Source organism: Taudactylus pleione, unplaced genomic scaffold, assembly GCF_031769625.1.
Source record: "Taudactylus pleione unplaced genomic scaffold, aTauple2 ptg000604l, whole genome shotgun sequence".
Classification (NCBI taxonomy): domain Eukaryota; kingdom Metazoa; phylum Chordata; class Amphibia; order Anura; family Myobatrachidae; genus Taudactylus; species Taudactylus pleione.
Window position 1 is genome coordinate 905,128 of NW_028285006.1, and position 16,887 is coordinate 922,014.

The window sequence follows — 16,887 nt, forward strand, 5'->3', positions numbered from 1 at the left end:
CATTCTATTCAGCACGATGTAATTAGCTCTGGGAGTGAGCTCCCGGAGCTATTCAATACACCGCGCTGACAAGTCCGACTAATGATTTCTTCTCTCATCCCTCCGGGGATGAGAGAAGAAATCCGACAAAAGTCCTAGCGCGAGGCTGTTTTCTGCCCTTAGCGCCGGGGAAAACAGCCTCGCGCCGGGAAGTTAGGTCGGGGAATGCCAGTTATCGCGCCTAAACACCCTGTTTAAGGCGCGATAACGAGCCTTCCCCGACCTAACAGCGCGATGAATTGAATAGCTCCGGGAGCTATCTCCTGGCGCTATTTACATCGCGCTGAATTGAATCGTGCCCATTGAGTAGTTCAAAAGTCACATGATACATTCCCCATTAGCTCTCTCACATACAGTTATGAGTCAATACTGCTAAACGACCACAGGTGGCACTGCTGTGATCAGACATATGCATTGTATGGATCTGATGTATATTGTCAGGATTCATTCTCCTAGTATATTAATTCACAAGATACACTCCTAATCAGCTTATGACGCAGTGCTGAGTGCTGCATGCTACTGTATATACTGTACTTCTGTTTACTCTACAAGACATAGGGGGAGATGTATCAAACCTTCAAGAAAGATAAAATGGAACCTATCAGCTTCTGTCATTTTATAGACTATGCTTTTCATAACTTCTTTACTTTATCTCTCTCTCTAAGGTTTGATCCATCTTCCTCCCATCTTTACTGTACTGAGCTAATTTTTATAGGTGTAATGTATAAAACATTCTAAAGAGGACAGGTAAAGAACTTGCCCATATTGAGACCATCCCCCTATTTTTATGTGGAGGCTGTAATCCCACCCGCCCTATTGTTAATCTACAGTAGCTCTGGTGTGCATTAAGTGACATTAATGGGTGCAATTAAAAAATGAGGCAAAGTTTTTTTCCTTGTAATTACTGTATTTTAAAAGAAAAAAAAGGTGACACGTTACAATACTCTGAATTTGGGTCTCTCTCACTTGTATATTATGGAAATAAACATTATAACAACAATTAAATTAACATTGCAGAGCTAAACATGTCACTACTACTAGTAGTTTGTTATATATTGCTTTTTTAAAATATTAAAAGATCAGACATATTAAACATAGCTGACCATTTGAACAAGACTATAACTCACCTAATGAGCTAGTAGTTGAAATCCCTACTGTTTGTGTAATAGACTAGTTCTAGGTTTCCAATCACTTCTTTCAGAGCCAGTGATGTAATGACCTAAATGAACTACATGAACTGTTCATTTGAACTATTCTTTTCAGTGAACTAGATCATAATGAACTGTTCACCAAAATGAACTACATTTCCCATCACTACCCAGGAGCCTATCTACTACTCAGCTGCCACCTGGGACACAGGGGGTGAGAACTCCAGCCCTCTCAGTCTGCTGACAGCTCCTCCTCTCTTTCTCTGTCACTGCCCTTCTTTTTCTGACAGGAACCAAACCACACCCATCTAAATCACTCCGCCCTTCTTCTAGTGATGAAGTATGAGACACATCCCCACCAAAGAAAGAAGTACCATATAAATTTACATGTAACTACATGAAATAGATATACTGTACCTGTATACATAAATTATAAAAGGGCCATGTACATGAATACAATAAATACATCTATATACATATACTTTACCTCACAAATTGTACATTTATTAATATTACAATCATTTATGAGTACAGTACTTATTTTAACCCTTAACCAGGGTTACGTATACATGGTCCTTATAAGGGGCAGAGCCAGAACTTTGTAGGTCCCATAGCAACATTGTAAAGGGGCCCCTCCTAAGTGCTTCTAGAGAGACATGTCTCTCCATAATGGTTGTTAATTTTCTGCCCCATAATATTGCACTCGTTCATTTTATGCACCATATAGTAATAATGCTCTCGTTCATTTTATGCCCCAGCTGTGCGAACAGGTCTGAATCTGGCCCACTGTCCCTTTACAGGACAGTCCTAATTTTGAAGCTCAATTACTGCCCCCCAGCTTCACAAAGCTGGACGCTGATGTGCGACTTGTGCCGCCGAGTTGGCACAAGCAGCAGTTCGCCTGATTGCGCACACTGGGCCTGATCCAGACCCGGTCACAAGCGCTGAGCGCTCGCAACCGGGTTGATGGTGGCCCAGAGCGCATGAGACTCAGATAGCGACGGGCAATCCGTCGCTCCGGGTCTCGCACCAAAGGGAGCGTGCTGTTGATGTTGAGTGACAGCACGCCCCCTTTGGTGGGCTAGCCTGGGGGGGGCTGCTCAGACGGAGGCGTTCCCATGGGAACGCACACTGGATACTGGAGTGTGGTTTGTACCGCCTAGCTGACACAAACGGCAGGAGACTGGAATGCGGACCGTGCCACCAGGATGACACAAACGGCAGGAGACTGGAATGTGGACCGTGCCGCCTGGATGACACAAATGGCAGGAGCAATACAAAGCAGACAGAAGAACTGGATACTCGACTGAAAGAGGAGACCAACACCAGAACCGGAAAAATGTGAAAACACTATCAACGACATCAGAGCAGCCTTCGCACCAGAAGGAAATAACCACAGGAGCCAATCCCGATCAGATCAGGGATGACGGACAGCTGATAGGATGGGTTCAGTGAATGATCGCCTGGAACCCCTAGACCCTGGTTTGTCAGGAAAGTAAAAAAAAAATCTTTTCTTCAAAGTACAGTACGCTCCTCTGGTCCTTACCCCTTCTAGTGGACCTAGAATTGAAGGCCGCCCTGTGAGAGTCTGGAATCAAGGATCTTCTCCACCACAAATTCCTGTTGACCTTGAATGAGAACTGGTGGAGGTCTGACTGAACATATAGGAGTAAACCTGGGGGAGAAGAAGACCGGCTTCAGGAGTGAGCAATGAAATGTGTTATTAATCCTGAGCACCCTGGGTAATTTTAGTCGAAAGGCCACAGGATTAACCTGTGAAATGATTCTAAATGGGCCAATGAATTTGGGACCCAACTTCTGTGACCTCTGATGAAGATTAATGTTCCTGGAGGACAACCAAACCAAGTCTCCCACCTTGAAGTTACATGGCCTACGATGTTTATCAGCCCAAACCTTGGAACGATCGGATTCTTGGAGAAGGGAGTGATGCACCTTCCTCCAGACTGACCGAAACCTTGAGACAGATGAAGATGAAGGAGTTCTGGTTGATGTGGTCTCAAAGGAATTACTTCTACAATGCGTCCCAAAATTGCACAAAAACAGAGAAACAGAAGAAGCCGAATGACAGGAATTGTTGAAGGCAAATTCAGCAAAAGAGAAACCCAGTCGTTTTGATACTTGCAGATGAAAAAGCGGAGGTACTGTTCCAAGGACTGATTGGCCCGCTCAGTCTGTCCGTTGGATTGTGGATGATACCCAGATGACAGACTGACGTTGGTACCTAGGTCGGCACAAAAACATCTCCAAAAGCGGGCAACAAATTGAGACCCATGATCAGAGACTATATATGATGGAAGCCCAGGAAGTTTAAAGACATTGGAAAAACAGTACTGACAACTCCTTAGCTGAAGGTAGTTTGCTGAGTGGAATGAAATGAGCCATCTTCGAAAACCGGTCAACAATAGTCCAGATGACTGAACAGCGGGAAGAAGAGGGAAGATCTACCACAAAATCCATAGCAATATGAGTCCAAGGTTTCGAGGGAGTAGGCAGTGGACATAGAAGACCCGTAGGAGTAGTCCGAAGCGTCTTGTTCCTGGAACAGATGTCACAAGCCAAAACAAACTCATGAGTATCCCGAGACATGGACTGCCACTAAACTGAACGGGATAGTAGTTCAAGAGTCCTAGAGATACCTGGATGACCAATAGCCTTGGAGGAATGAAAGTCTTTCAGGACTGCTTTACGAAATTTCTCGGGAACAGAAAGCAATCCCGGAGGTTTTTCAGAAAGAGCTTCGGATTGACACTCCCAGAGAGAATCTGCCAAACTTCTAGTCAAGGCCAAGTGAATACGGGAAGCAGGAATGATGGTCTCTTCTGGAACAGAAAGAGGGTGCGTGGTAAGAAAACTTCATGAGAGGGCATCTGCCTTCTGATTCTTGGACCCAGGCCGAAAGGAGATGATAAAATTGAAGTGGGTGAAGAACAGGGCCCATCGTGCTTGTCTAGCATTCAACCTTTTGGCGGTCTCAATATAGGACAGATTCTTATGGTCCATTAAGACTGTGATCATATGATTAGCCCCCTCTAACCAGTGCCTCGAGTCCTCAAAAGCCCACTTGATGGCCAACAACTCCCGATTCCCAACGTCATCATTTCTCTCTGCAGAATCTTTTCGAGAAAAGAAGGCACATGGATGTAATTTGCCATCATCAAAACCCTTCTGAGAAAGGATGGCACCCACCCCGATCTCAGAGGCATCCACCTCAACAACAAATGGAAGATCCGGATCTGGATGTCGAAGGACAGGAGCAGAAACAAAAGCTGACTTGAGCAGAGGAAAAGCTTGAACGGCGTTGGTAGACCAATTAGCAACCTTAGCCCCTTTCCTGGTTAATTCGACAATGGGTGCGACGATGGAGGAGAAAGACTTAATAAACCTGCGGTAATAATTTGCAAAACCAAGAAAACACTGGATGGCCTTCAGCGTAGCAGGTTACTCTCAATCCAAGATGGCCTTTACTTTGTTTGGATCCATAGAGAATCCATGAGAGGATATGCCGTAACCCAAGAAGGAGACCTCTTTCACCTCAGATTAACACTTCTCCAACTTGGCGTACAAATTGTTGTCTAAGAGTCTCACGTGTAGATGATGCTGCTCCAAGACCTGGAATAGATGAGGATATCATCTAAGTAGATAACTGCAAAGACTCCAAGAAAATCCCTTAAAACCTCATTGATAAAGTCCTGAAAGACGGCTAGGGCGTTGGAGAGACCGAACGGCATGACGAGATATTCAAAATACCCAGAATGAGTGTTGAATGCCGTCTTCCACTCTTCTCCTTCTCTGATGTGGACAAGATTATATGCCCCCCTTAGGTCGATCTTTGAAAAATTAATGGCCTCCCGCAGTTGATCGAAGAGAAAAGAGATGAGCAGCAGGTGATACGCGTTTTTGATGGTGATCTTGTTTAATGCTGTTAAGTCAATGCAGGGTCGGAGTGATCCATCTTTATTCTGGACAAAAAAAGAAGCCTGCTCCTATGGGGGACTTGGAATGCCGAATAAATCCTTTATCCAGAGCCTCTTGAATATATTCCTGCATTGCTTTACTCTCAGGGATAGACAAAGTGTATAATCTGCCTTTGGGCAGTCTGGTATCAGGTAAGAGATCAATAGCACAATCATATGGCCGATGAGGTGGCAGGACGCCGGCCTTTTTTTTAGAAAATACTTCAGCCAGGTCACGATATGGAGCGGGAATAGACAAAAGATTCTCATGGGATGGCGGCTGCAATACGAACGGGTCAAGAAAGACACTGAGAGAAACAGGAGGATCCCCATTGAAGAATTTCACCCATTTGCCAATGGATCACTGAGTTATGTCTCTTAAGACAGGGTAATACCAGTACCACAGGAGCCAGTGGACACTGAAGTAAGAGAAAAGGCAATTTCTCAAGATGCAAGGCTCCAATAGCCAGTTGTATAGGAGGGGTCCGAAAGGCAACTGGAACCTTGGACAGACTTTTGCCATTGAGACCAATAAATGCGATTAGATTATATAAGGGCTCAAGGCCCAATGTTTTCAAAAGTGACAGGTCCATAAAATGATCTGCAGCTCCACTAGCCACGAAGGCAGGAATGGAAATCTGAGCACTAGATAACTTGATTAGTGTGGAGATGAGGACTGAATTTTCAGGAGAGATGGATGCAAGGCCTAGATGTAACTCCCCTAATGCACCTAGACCTTACCTTTTCCAGACTTTACAGGACAAAGCTGGGCTACATGTCCTTTACCACCACAGTGAGCGTCTCCTGCGCTTCTCCTCTGCTGGAAGACAAAAAGCCCCCACTTACATTGGCTCTTCTGGCTCTGGCGAAGACATCCAGATGGGAGATCGTGGAGCCAGAGAGGGCAAATTCTTTTCCACTCTGCACTCCCGCAGTCGCCGGTCGATACGAATGACCAGATTCATCAAGTCATCCAAGCTCTCAAGAGAAGGATATTGTATCAGAATATCCTTTATTTGATCAGAAAGTCCCCATCGAAACTGACTCCGGAGAGCCGAGTCATTCCACCCAGAGTCGATAGCCCATTTATGGAACTCCGTAGAGTAATCCTTGGCCGCCCTGTACTCCTGCTTCAGAGATCGAAGGCTAGCCTCTGCCAAGGCTGCTTTATCAGGATCATCATAGAATAGACCCAATGCAGAAAAGAAGGGCAGCAGTGCAGTACTTGTGGAAGGAAGACCAAAGGCCCAAGTCTGAGGATCCCCTTGTAACAGGGATACAACGATCCCAACTCGTTGGACCTCAGAGCCAGAGGATCTGGGTCGGAGCTTGAAATAGAGTTTACAACTCTTCCTGAAATTTAAAAAGTCTTTGCGGTTTCCCGTAAACAGGTCTGGCAAATTCAATTTGGGCTCGACCGCAGCTGATGGAGCAAGAGCACCCCGGGTCTCCTCAACCCGAAGTGAAAGTTCTTGCACTTTTTGGGTCAATTTGTGTGGCCGGTGATAATGTTATGATATAGAGGTATATTCAAGGACAAGTCCCGCAACAGCCTTAAGGACTGGTATACTTGGCAAGTTGTGGCCGTTAAACAGTCTAGAGGACTGATGAGGTGCAGCAGCCTTGAGGGCTGATAACCCTTGGCAAGTTGTGGCCTTTGGGCCGTAAAGCAAGATGCGGCCTTTGGACCGTGTAGCAACCTTGAGGGCTGATAAACCTTGGCAGGATGTCGCTATCATGCAACTTGTGCTGCCAGGTTGACACAAGCGGCAGTACACTTGATTGCGCACACTGGACGCTGATGTGCGATTTGTGCCGCCAAGTTGACACAAGCGGCAGTACACTTGATGCGCACACTGAACGCTTATGTGCGAATTGTGCTGCTGAGTTGACACAAGCAGCAGTACACCGAGTTGACACAAACAGCAGGAGACTGGAATGCGGACCATGTCGCCTGGATGACACAAATGGCAGGAGACTAGACTGCAGACCGTGCCGCCTGGATGACACAAATGGCAGAAGACTGGAATGCGGACTATGTCGTCTGGATGACACAAACGGCAGGAGCAATACAAAGCAGACAGGAGAACTGGTTACTCGACTGACACAGGAGACCAACACCAGAACCGGAAACACGTGAAAACGCTATCACCGGCATCAGACTAGCCTTCGCACCAGAAGGAAATAGCCACAGGAGCCAATTCAGATCAGACCAGGGATGACAAACAGCTGATAGGAGGGGTTCAGTGAATGATCGCCTGGCGTTCGCATAGGCGGCTTGTGACAGAGGGAAAGAGAGATCGCCACTGACAAGTCTCCCTTTTCTGGCCCAGGCATTGGGCAGTCCCCAAATTCTTAGCAGGTAATTTCAGGAACTTGGTAGACAACTATATGACCCACCCCCTAAGCCTCTGGGCCCCATAGCAATGGCAGCACTTACACCCACTATAGCTATGCCCATGGTCCTGATGCTGAGTTAGATGTAAACTGTATTCTGAACGTATCTTGCTTTTTTTACACTACACATGCTTCGGTACCAAGTGTACGGGTGATGCAGAGTCATGCGCATTACAAGCACATCTTTTGCACCTGAAGGGGAGTAACTAGGCTGTAATGTGGCATTGTCGCGTAAGCAAAGTTTAGACAGTCAACGGAACTGCAACAAACCTGTTTCCAGGTGTATCATTTGCACCATATAATCTGGTGCAAGTGCGCATTTAGGATGATGATGAGTATCAAACCAAGCCTACAGATTAGGGAGCGGATACACCACAAAGATACGTACAACTCAGCATAGGGGTGATTATATGCCTTCAGTTCTTTGAACTCAATGGAGGAGCAATTACGGGTGATTCAACTCTGCATTAGTTCACCTAAAAAAAACCAAGAAAGTACACTACCTAAAGACATTTCCCACATTTTAAAAAGGTAGTGTTGAACAGCGCTTCTTGGGTTTGGTGTAGTGGGGGATTGGGCTAGTAGGTTGTGTATTATGGAAAGGGGAGAGGGGTGTGTGCTGCTCCGTGCTGTAGAAGTACCTGTTTCTGCCAGATCCATAAGAATTTAGAAACAGAATGGGTACAAGCGCTCAACCTATACGGTAAGGGTGGAGGAGAGGTTAATGTGTAATATGGGACTAAGTAAGTGTCTGTGCAGGGTGGGACTGGTGGAGGGAGACATGTAGGTTCTGGTGGTGAAGTGGTGTAGATGTTCTGTATACTTGGTGAGTGAGTGTGGAATAATGAGAGGAGATGGTAGTAGGGACTAATCCGTTTATTGAGTAGTCACAGTGCTTCACTGAGAATAGTGGAGAAGACACAATTGGGTCTGTTCTTTTGGGGGATACCTTTACCAGTATAGTGGTGACTATACTCCCGTTGTGTGTTTACATAATATATGTTTGGGAGGGGGGATGTTAGTGAGTTAATTATTTTAGGGAGCACCTTTATTGCTCGGCTCTGGACCAGTACGTCTCCCATGCTGGACCTTTGGTCTACAGCCTTGAATAAATATGAGCACTTAGGGGTGTTTATACTGGGTGCAGGACAATTCAGGATCAGTGGTCCTGCACCAGTACGAAAACAGGAATGATCCTACTGGTAGCTGGGCAGTTGGTATACTGCACCCTCTGGGCATGATTCAGAGCCGGACGCTATCAGCCGTTCGCTCGTACGCATTCTATTGTTTTAAATCACGCATGCGTCCGGTTCTCATTGCGCATGTGCGGCCGGATTATTGCGGTCAGTTTTCGTTCGCTCGTTTACACAGCGAACAGGAAGTGACCTATGTAATTTGATTGACAGAATGTTCCATTTATGGGTGGTAACGGGGGTGGAGATGAGAAAACGCAGGTGTGTCCAGCCGTTTTTTGGGCGTACATGTATTATTTTGTGCGAACGTCCAATTTGGACGGTTTTTTGGATACGTCACTGTGTGATCCAGTTTCCATTATGACTGCTCGTTCAGCTTGTGGTAGGGTATTGGATCTCGCAAAGACGATGGTCTCTTCGTAGCTCCCTTAGCGAATCGATGTTTTGCTATTCTCCTTTACAAGGCACAACACCAATCACCTAATAATTGGATCACTTGCGAGAACGTGATTTGCAATGGCCAGGATATATTAGCTAAATTTGGAATGCATGTTGTGTTCCTATTTGTTTGTTTTTAGAAATCACAGCAATCACAAAATAAATATTTTAATAAAGGTAAAAATGTTAGATGTTTTTCTTGTATTCCAGAAAGACAATCGGCTACTAATTGCTTGGCTTGTGTTATTGTTTACTTACCTGTTACCTTTTGTTTTTTTAACTTAAACATTTTTTTAAGTATATGACCTTTATTAAGTATTTAATTATGTTTGTTACAGTCCCTTTTAGCCATTTGAGAATGAATTAGACAATTTTTATTGGGTTATTGTTTTTTTATTTGTAAATAAATAAATGTTCACATTTTTTGCAAAAATTAGGGTAATTTTACGGTCCAAATATTTTTTATGGGACTTCAAATATATAAAGTAATGATAAAAAAAAAAAAAATTCACAAGAAAGGAGAGGGAGGTTTTGAGGTGCAAGAATATGGGGCAAACACAGAGATGGAATGTGGGGACATTTGCCAGTGCTGTCAACGCCTTCTCCCCCGCTTGGCTTGATGTTGGAGGGAGCATGACTTTGTTCGTCTGGTCGAACGCCTTGCCTGGCCAGAGGTAGCTGGTGTTTCCTCTGGCCTAGGCATAGGGCTAGGCACATTTGGAGGGTTGGCTGATGTTGTGCCAGAGGTGGAGGACCCTGATGTTCCGGCAGGAAGGGAGGCCTGCTCCAACATGCGCAGGCAGACTAGCTGCTCCAGGGCATTAGCTAGTCTGACATTGGCCGCAGCGTTTTCCTCCAGGGCATCCACCACCCGTAGCAGATTGGCGTCCATCATCAGAATCTCGGTGTTTTTATCCATTTTCTCATTGAGATCTGAGAGAAGGGCCACTGCCTGCGAGGGGGAAGGCCCTGGACTGTCCGCCACAGGGTCTCCAGACGGAAATACTGCTTCCTCCCCTGCGGAGCCAGCAGATCTACTGCTGCCAAAACTCAGTTCTGGAGCACACTCGTCCTCTTCTGTGCCTGTGTGAAAAAGAGAGATCATACAAATATTAGTACATTTTTAAGTTTTGCAAAACAAAAAAAATTAAACAGTTTTATCTCAATGACCTGCGGGAACATGTGGAGCTGCAAAGTCTGGCATGTCTGTGTCCATGTTGGACACGCCAAACACCTCCTCTTCCTGCACACACCCCTGTGCCAGCTCCTCCAAATCGGTCAGCTCCAGTGACACAGGGGTTGGCCCACCACCTGTCCCCCCTGCATGCCTAGCCCTATCAGCCAACTTTTGCTTTAGCCGATATTTGAAGTCACTCCATCTGTTGGTAAAAAAAGTAATTTTAGATTTGAAATGTTCCTCCACATTTTGGGACTTAGGTGAGAGCATTTACGTACCGGCGTTTGACCGCTTTGGTTGAACGGACAGTCACCAACCCCATTGACAGCAGTGGCTATGTCCTCCCACAGTTTCCATCTCTGGCTTGCACCCATATTTCGTGGCACCTGTGCCAGGTTGTCAATACAGTTTTGCACCAAAACCTCCATCTCCTTTCTTGTGAATTGCGGCTGCCTTTTTCTTTTAGTCCTGGCATGGGTACTAGGCCCTGCAGCCTCCTCATTGTCAGTCTCCACACCTTTAAAAAAAAATATATATATTTTTTAATTTCTACTTTTTTTTAGTTTTTTGGGTTGCTAACTTTCATTTTGGAGCTACTTACTTTGTTGTCCAGGATTTTGGCTTTGCTGCTGTTCTGTGACATGATTCAATCCATGAATTCAGCAGACCCATTGTGCGCTCTCGTGACGTTTTTATAGATGCGTGTGCATTATACGGGCGCATCTATTGAGTGTCTTTGATTTGAGCGGGAAAGTTAGGTCTATTTAAGGCTTTTTTGTGGCCTTTTTTCGGGGTGGGTTGATAGAAGTGGTTGGTGGATGTTGGAGGTGCCGAGTTGTTTGTGAAGGTGCTGTCGAGAGTTGCTGAGAGTTGTCAGAGTTTTTTTGTTTTTTGCGTTTTTGTACTAAGCCTTTTTTTTGTTTTTGAGGTAAGTTTGGTGGTTCGCTTTTTTTCTACTTTTTTTAGGAAAAATTTTTTTTTTTTTTTTTAATATATTTTTTTTATATTTCAGTTTTTTTAACCTTTTATCTCCTTTCGTCTGGTGGACTGCATTTCGAGTTTCGGGATCGTCTTTGTACGGTAAGTGTTTATTGAGATACATTAGACCCTGTAAGTGTTTATTGAGATACATTAGACCCTGTTTATTGTTAACATTTATCATGTTTTTTTAAGGGATCTCATTATGCATTATTTTTTTATTTTTGCCCAAATGATTATTTGGCCATCAAAAATGCGAAATGTCTGGCGTATATTTTGCACAGCTCCTGTCTGTGGCGTTAGCGTACCATTTAGCGGTCTTTTTTGCCCTCTATTGCGTATATTTTGCCCAGCTCCTATCTGGCGTTAGCGTACCATTTAGCGGTCTTTTTTGCCCTCTATTGCGTATATTTTGCCCAGCTCCTGTCTGGCGTTAGCATACCATTTAGCGGTCTTTTTTGCCGTCTATTGCGTATATTTTGCCCAGCTTCTGTCTGGCGTTAGAGTACCATTTAGCGATCTTTTTTGCCCTCTATTGCGTATATTTTGCACAGCTCCTGTCTGTGGCGTTAGCGTACATTGGATTAATAGAATAAAATCAGACACTAACAACATCTGTGTAGTGCATGCATTCTTTATATTTTGGCCTTAGGCTTTTTTTTTTTATTTTTTGTGTTTTTATTTATGTTAAATCTAATTCGTAGGTTTTCTTCAAGATGTCACTACCTAACCCTGATTCTTCTTAATGTGTCAAAAAGATAAGTATATTTTCTTGTTTTTAGATTTTAGAAAATTAACTACATTGTCTAACATTTCAGATTGATGTTGGGCGAATAATAGTGGCAATGGTCCACGACCCCGACCAACCTGAACATCCTCCTAGGCGTAGGCCTCGTAGGCGTGCAAGGCCCCAGATATTTAGAACACGTGTCACCCTTTTTGGAATGCCTGATGATGTGGTTTTACGGCGGTATCGCCTACCACCCCAAATCATCCTAGACACTCTTTCATTAACAGAGAGTGATCTTGAAAGGCAAATCAACAATCCAACAGCAATACCACCACTTACGCAGTTAATGTCGGTGTTACATTTTTGCGCCTCAGGATCCTTCCAGACCACGGGATCATTGCAGGCATTTCCCAATCCTCCTTTTCAAGGATCCTGAGGGCGGTCATGGATGCACTGTTTAAGCACCTATATCATTTTATTAATATGCCATTGGATATGGGTTCCCTTAATGTGGTGAAGCAGAAATGTAACCAAATTGCAGGCTTCCCACATATCATAGGGGTTGTGGACGGCACTCACATACCACTTCAGCCTCCAGCAGCACTGGAGGCCATATTTAGGAACCACAAGCATTTTCATTCGATGAATGTAATGGTGGTATGTGATGCCTCCCTCCAGATCCTGTCCCTGAATGCCAAATATCCAGGAAGTGCACATGATTCATTTGTCATCCGGCAATCAGGGCTTTGGCACAAATTAAACAACCTACAAGCTGGTGACGCGTGGCTTCTGGGTAAGTGGTACCCCTAATTTTTTAAGCAAACACTGTTGACTTAGAAATGGTACTGAATGCTTGTTTTTTTTCACAGGAGACAGTGGTTACCCTTGCATACCCTGGCTGCTCACTCCTTATTTGGTTCCCACACCAGGGCCACAAACTCAATATAATTCCGCACTTACTGCCACCAGGCAGGTGGTGGAGCGTTGTAGCGGCCTTTTAAAAGGCCGATTTCGATGCCTCCAGCGCTCTGGTGGCGACATCATGTATTTGCTGGCTATGGTTTCCAAAATTGTGGTCCTGTGTGGGATTTTTCACAACATCGCCATAAGGAGTGGTGTCCCAATGCAGCCAGAGGATGCCTTGCCTGAGGATGGCCCCCCCGAGGTTGGTCGGAGGAGACTGTCAGCAGGGGCCATAAGTGATGATGTCGTTTCCCGCTTTTTCAGGTATTTGCATTTCCTTGGTTTTACATTTGTTGACATTGTGAAGACTGAAAATTATGTGTGTTTACTATCCTATGTTTCAAATTTTAACCTTTTTAAAAAAAAATATTTTTTTTTTGCAAAATCCAAACAACAACCTTCTTACTTCCTGAAAATGCTCACCTGTGACATTCATGACTCCAATATGACCTTTACACCTGGACAAATGTGTTTCTTACCTGATTTTGGGACAACATGTTGGCATGCACCATCTTCAAGCAGTTCTTGATTTTTTTTTCAATTTTTTGTGTGTATTTGCTTTGTATTATGATAAATTGTATAATAAACTACTTTTAAAATTGTTTGTTTTAGTTTACCAGAAAAACCAGCAAATGGACAGTACCTTTTAACTTAATTTACAAGGTTTTTTTTTAACAAATGTAACTTTTTTGGGCAAAACAATTTTAAAAACAACATCACAATTAACAACATGTTTGCATAGTTGGGCCTACCTTTTTTATTATTTTTTAAATTATTATGGGAGTTGCATGGATATTTTTGAATAACTTAAATAATTACATAAGGTATTTTTTTAAAAACATTATGGAGTTAATGTCAATTGGACCAATTCTTGGAATGTACAAATATGTCTTTAAAGTCTGGGAAACCACTTTTTTATATATTAAAGATTTACTTTTAAAGAATACTTACTCCAAAAAATTCGTATGCCACATTGTTTGCATTTTCGTATGCAAAATCCATAAACCAAAATGTTTACACCAAAAATTTTGGCAAAAAATGACCTTGTGAGCTAATTTTGGAGACAATAAATGAGATTGGTTTAAACAAACAGCTTTTATTAACAAAAGAAAAAAACATAATAAATTAATGTCGCAAAAACACAATCAAATGGTCCATTGCGACCATCAGCTGGTCCAAATGTCCCCTCAAAGAGTTTCAAATAAATGTGAATTTTTTTACAAATACTTACAAGAAAAACAGGATTATTTACAGTTAAATAAAGTTTACATACCATGCTAATTTTGTGGCAAAACTATAGTGGTAACATAAATTTGCCTACATTACCAATTGGCAACAAAACAAAACAAAAAAAACATGAACATGAGAATAGTGGTTGGAACAATCACTTTGGGATCTTAATTAATCCTTACACCATTTGTATATTTATTTTATTGTAGAAATTTAAACAAAAAACAATGAAACTTGTATTTGTATCTGGCATATGTGGTTATTGTAAAGTTTATTTTGTTTAGAAACATGAATAAATTGTTCAAAAATTTAGGTAAAAAAAATCAGAAAAAATTACAAAGAAATAAAAATGCGTTTTTTAAAAAAGGTAAAAAAAAAATTAAGCCAATTTTTAAAAAAAAAAAACAACCAAAATAAACAAAAAATAACCAAAAAATGGACTGCCCTTAGATTGTAAGCAGGGATACAACAGTGTATGCATATAGGGCACATTTTTACACAATAATTGCAAACAACCACAAAAAAATACCTGCAGGTTCAGGGCCAGGTTGGCCCAGATCCTCTTCCTCCGAAGTGGGCCAGTGGATGGGTGAAGATGGGGGCGAAATGTCCGGGGGGGATAAAGGGGAGGGGTTGGATTCAGGAGTGGGTGCATCAGGGGAGGGTGTGGGAATGTGGATGGGTAGGACAGGGGAGGGAGGGGTGATTTGGATTTGGGAAGCAGGAGAGTAAGGGGAAATAGGGATGACCAGGTCAGGGGAGGGTGGTGAAATTTGGGAGGATTGGGCAGGGGAGGAGATGGTGGGAGTTGGGGAGAGGGGTCGGGCACGCCACCGTCTATGTCTCTGGATCCACTCCTGACCTAAATGATGTATAGTTTGTAATATTAGCAAAACATTAACCAAAAATAAAATATTAATCTTAAAAAAAAAAAACAATAACAAGGTCTCATTTAGCCCGAAAAAAACCCATATTGCACACATGCACACGCATTAATGCAAATTTCCATTAGCAAAGACAAAAAGTAACAACAGGTTGTCCTAGATATATAAACATCCAAATATCCACTTACGCTGACGGATCCTCATCCGAAGATACGCAAGCAGGTGTGGGGACCGGCGTCGTAAATTCGACCACCGGCGTTCTAATTGGCCGATGGTCCGACAATATCCCATGGCCCGCAGCCTGCGCCGCACCTCCGCGTACGCCCGGCGCTTGCATTGGTTGGTGACGGGGGGCGGCATATCAGTTATTCGCCGATCTATCACTTCAGTGAGCACCAGCAGCTCAACCCGTGTAAAAGCACTGGCTCTCATGATGGCAATGTTTTGTTTTTTTTTTTACACAAATCAGTTTTATTACAGGGACCCCTAAATTTTGATTGGCTAATGTACTTTCATAAATAACATGAAGAATTCTATTCGTTAATGTGTGAGTCATGTGAACAACCCCTAAAAATATATTGTGACTTATGATTGGCTTGCTGCATTTGGATGCGTTAGCAAGCTGGAAATAAAACAATTACAAAATGTAAAACAAAAAAAAAAGCGATTAAAAAAGCAAACAAACTGCCTTTGGATTGAAAAAATAAAAAGTTTGCCGTTAAAAGCGGACGGATTCTACGGACCAAAATGAACACAAAACAATAAAGTTTATTGACATTCAAAAAAAAACAAGATTGAAAACTTTAGACCAACAATTAAGTAAATTAAGGTAATGATTCGCACCAATCGATTCACGGATGTTTGACGAAGGAAAAACAAGGCAATCGACAAATGACAGGCCTACTTCCGGTCGGAATTGTGCGAGCGAACACTTCATCCAAAAACGAGTAGTGCGCTCGCTATTTCGGACGCTCGTTAGCTAGAGGAGGGGTTGTGGAAATATGGGGCAGAAGACTCGCTACGAGCGACCACACGTGTGAGTGCTTGTTTTGCCATTTGGACGGACGTACCTCCTGCGGGCGAACAGCTGATAGCGTCCGGCTCTGAATCAGGCCCTCTGCTCTGTCCCTTGGGAGCTCCCAACTCTCTTAGGCCTGCAGTGTAGCTTTTCCCATGGTGGTCGTGCTCACTAGTGCTTGTCTGCATAGAGAGGATGTTAAGGAGAGGTGACCCCACGGGCCCCTGGGGTCTGACTCATCTGATGAATGATGGTGCTACCAGTGGCGTCTGCTACCAGTGGCGTATGGAGTCATCTGTGCGGGGTGGGGACACTTGTTGTGTCAGCACCCTGCACAGTCTGGTCTGCGTTGGTGTGTCAGGCGGGCAGTTTCTCCAACATGTGGACGTGGAACACTCACTAACTCCTTGTCACCTGTGTTGAACTACTTAATTGATGAAAAGAGTTTTTCACAGGTGACTGCAATCATACATTGAGAGGGAAGTCCAGGAGCAGAGCATTTTGTACCTGGTGGAAGGGGTCATGTTGGAGGGTATGTAAGTGTATTTGGTGATGTGTGTGATGTAAGTATGAGTGTGATGTGGATGTGTGCTGTGTGTGCAACAGTCTGATTTATTCTGGGGCTGCACTGTGAGTTGTGTGTAGTTTATAAGTTTATGTGTTCTGGGGGGGTTCACCTTGTGTGGTCCTCTCTCATTATTCCACACTCACTCATCAA

The 16,887-nt window shown here is 43.6% G+C and overlaps 1 protein-coding gene across 1 annotated transcript in view; it reads left to right on the forward strand.

Moving 5' to 3' along the window:
- The window catches only part of RIMKLA (ribosomal modification protein rimK like family member A), a 157,702-nt gene that overhangs the window by 94,671 nt on the left and 46,144 nt on the right, over positions 1-16,887 (forward strand). The window lies entirely within an intron of this gene.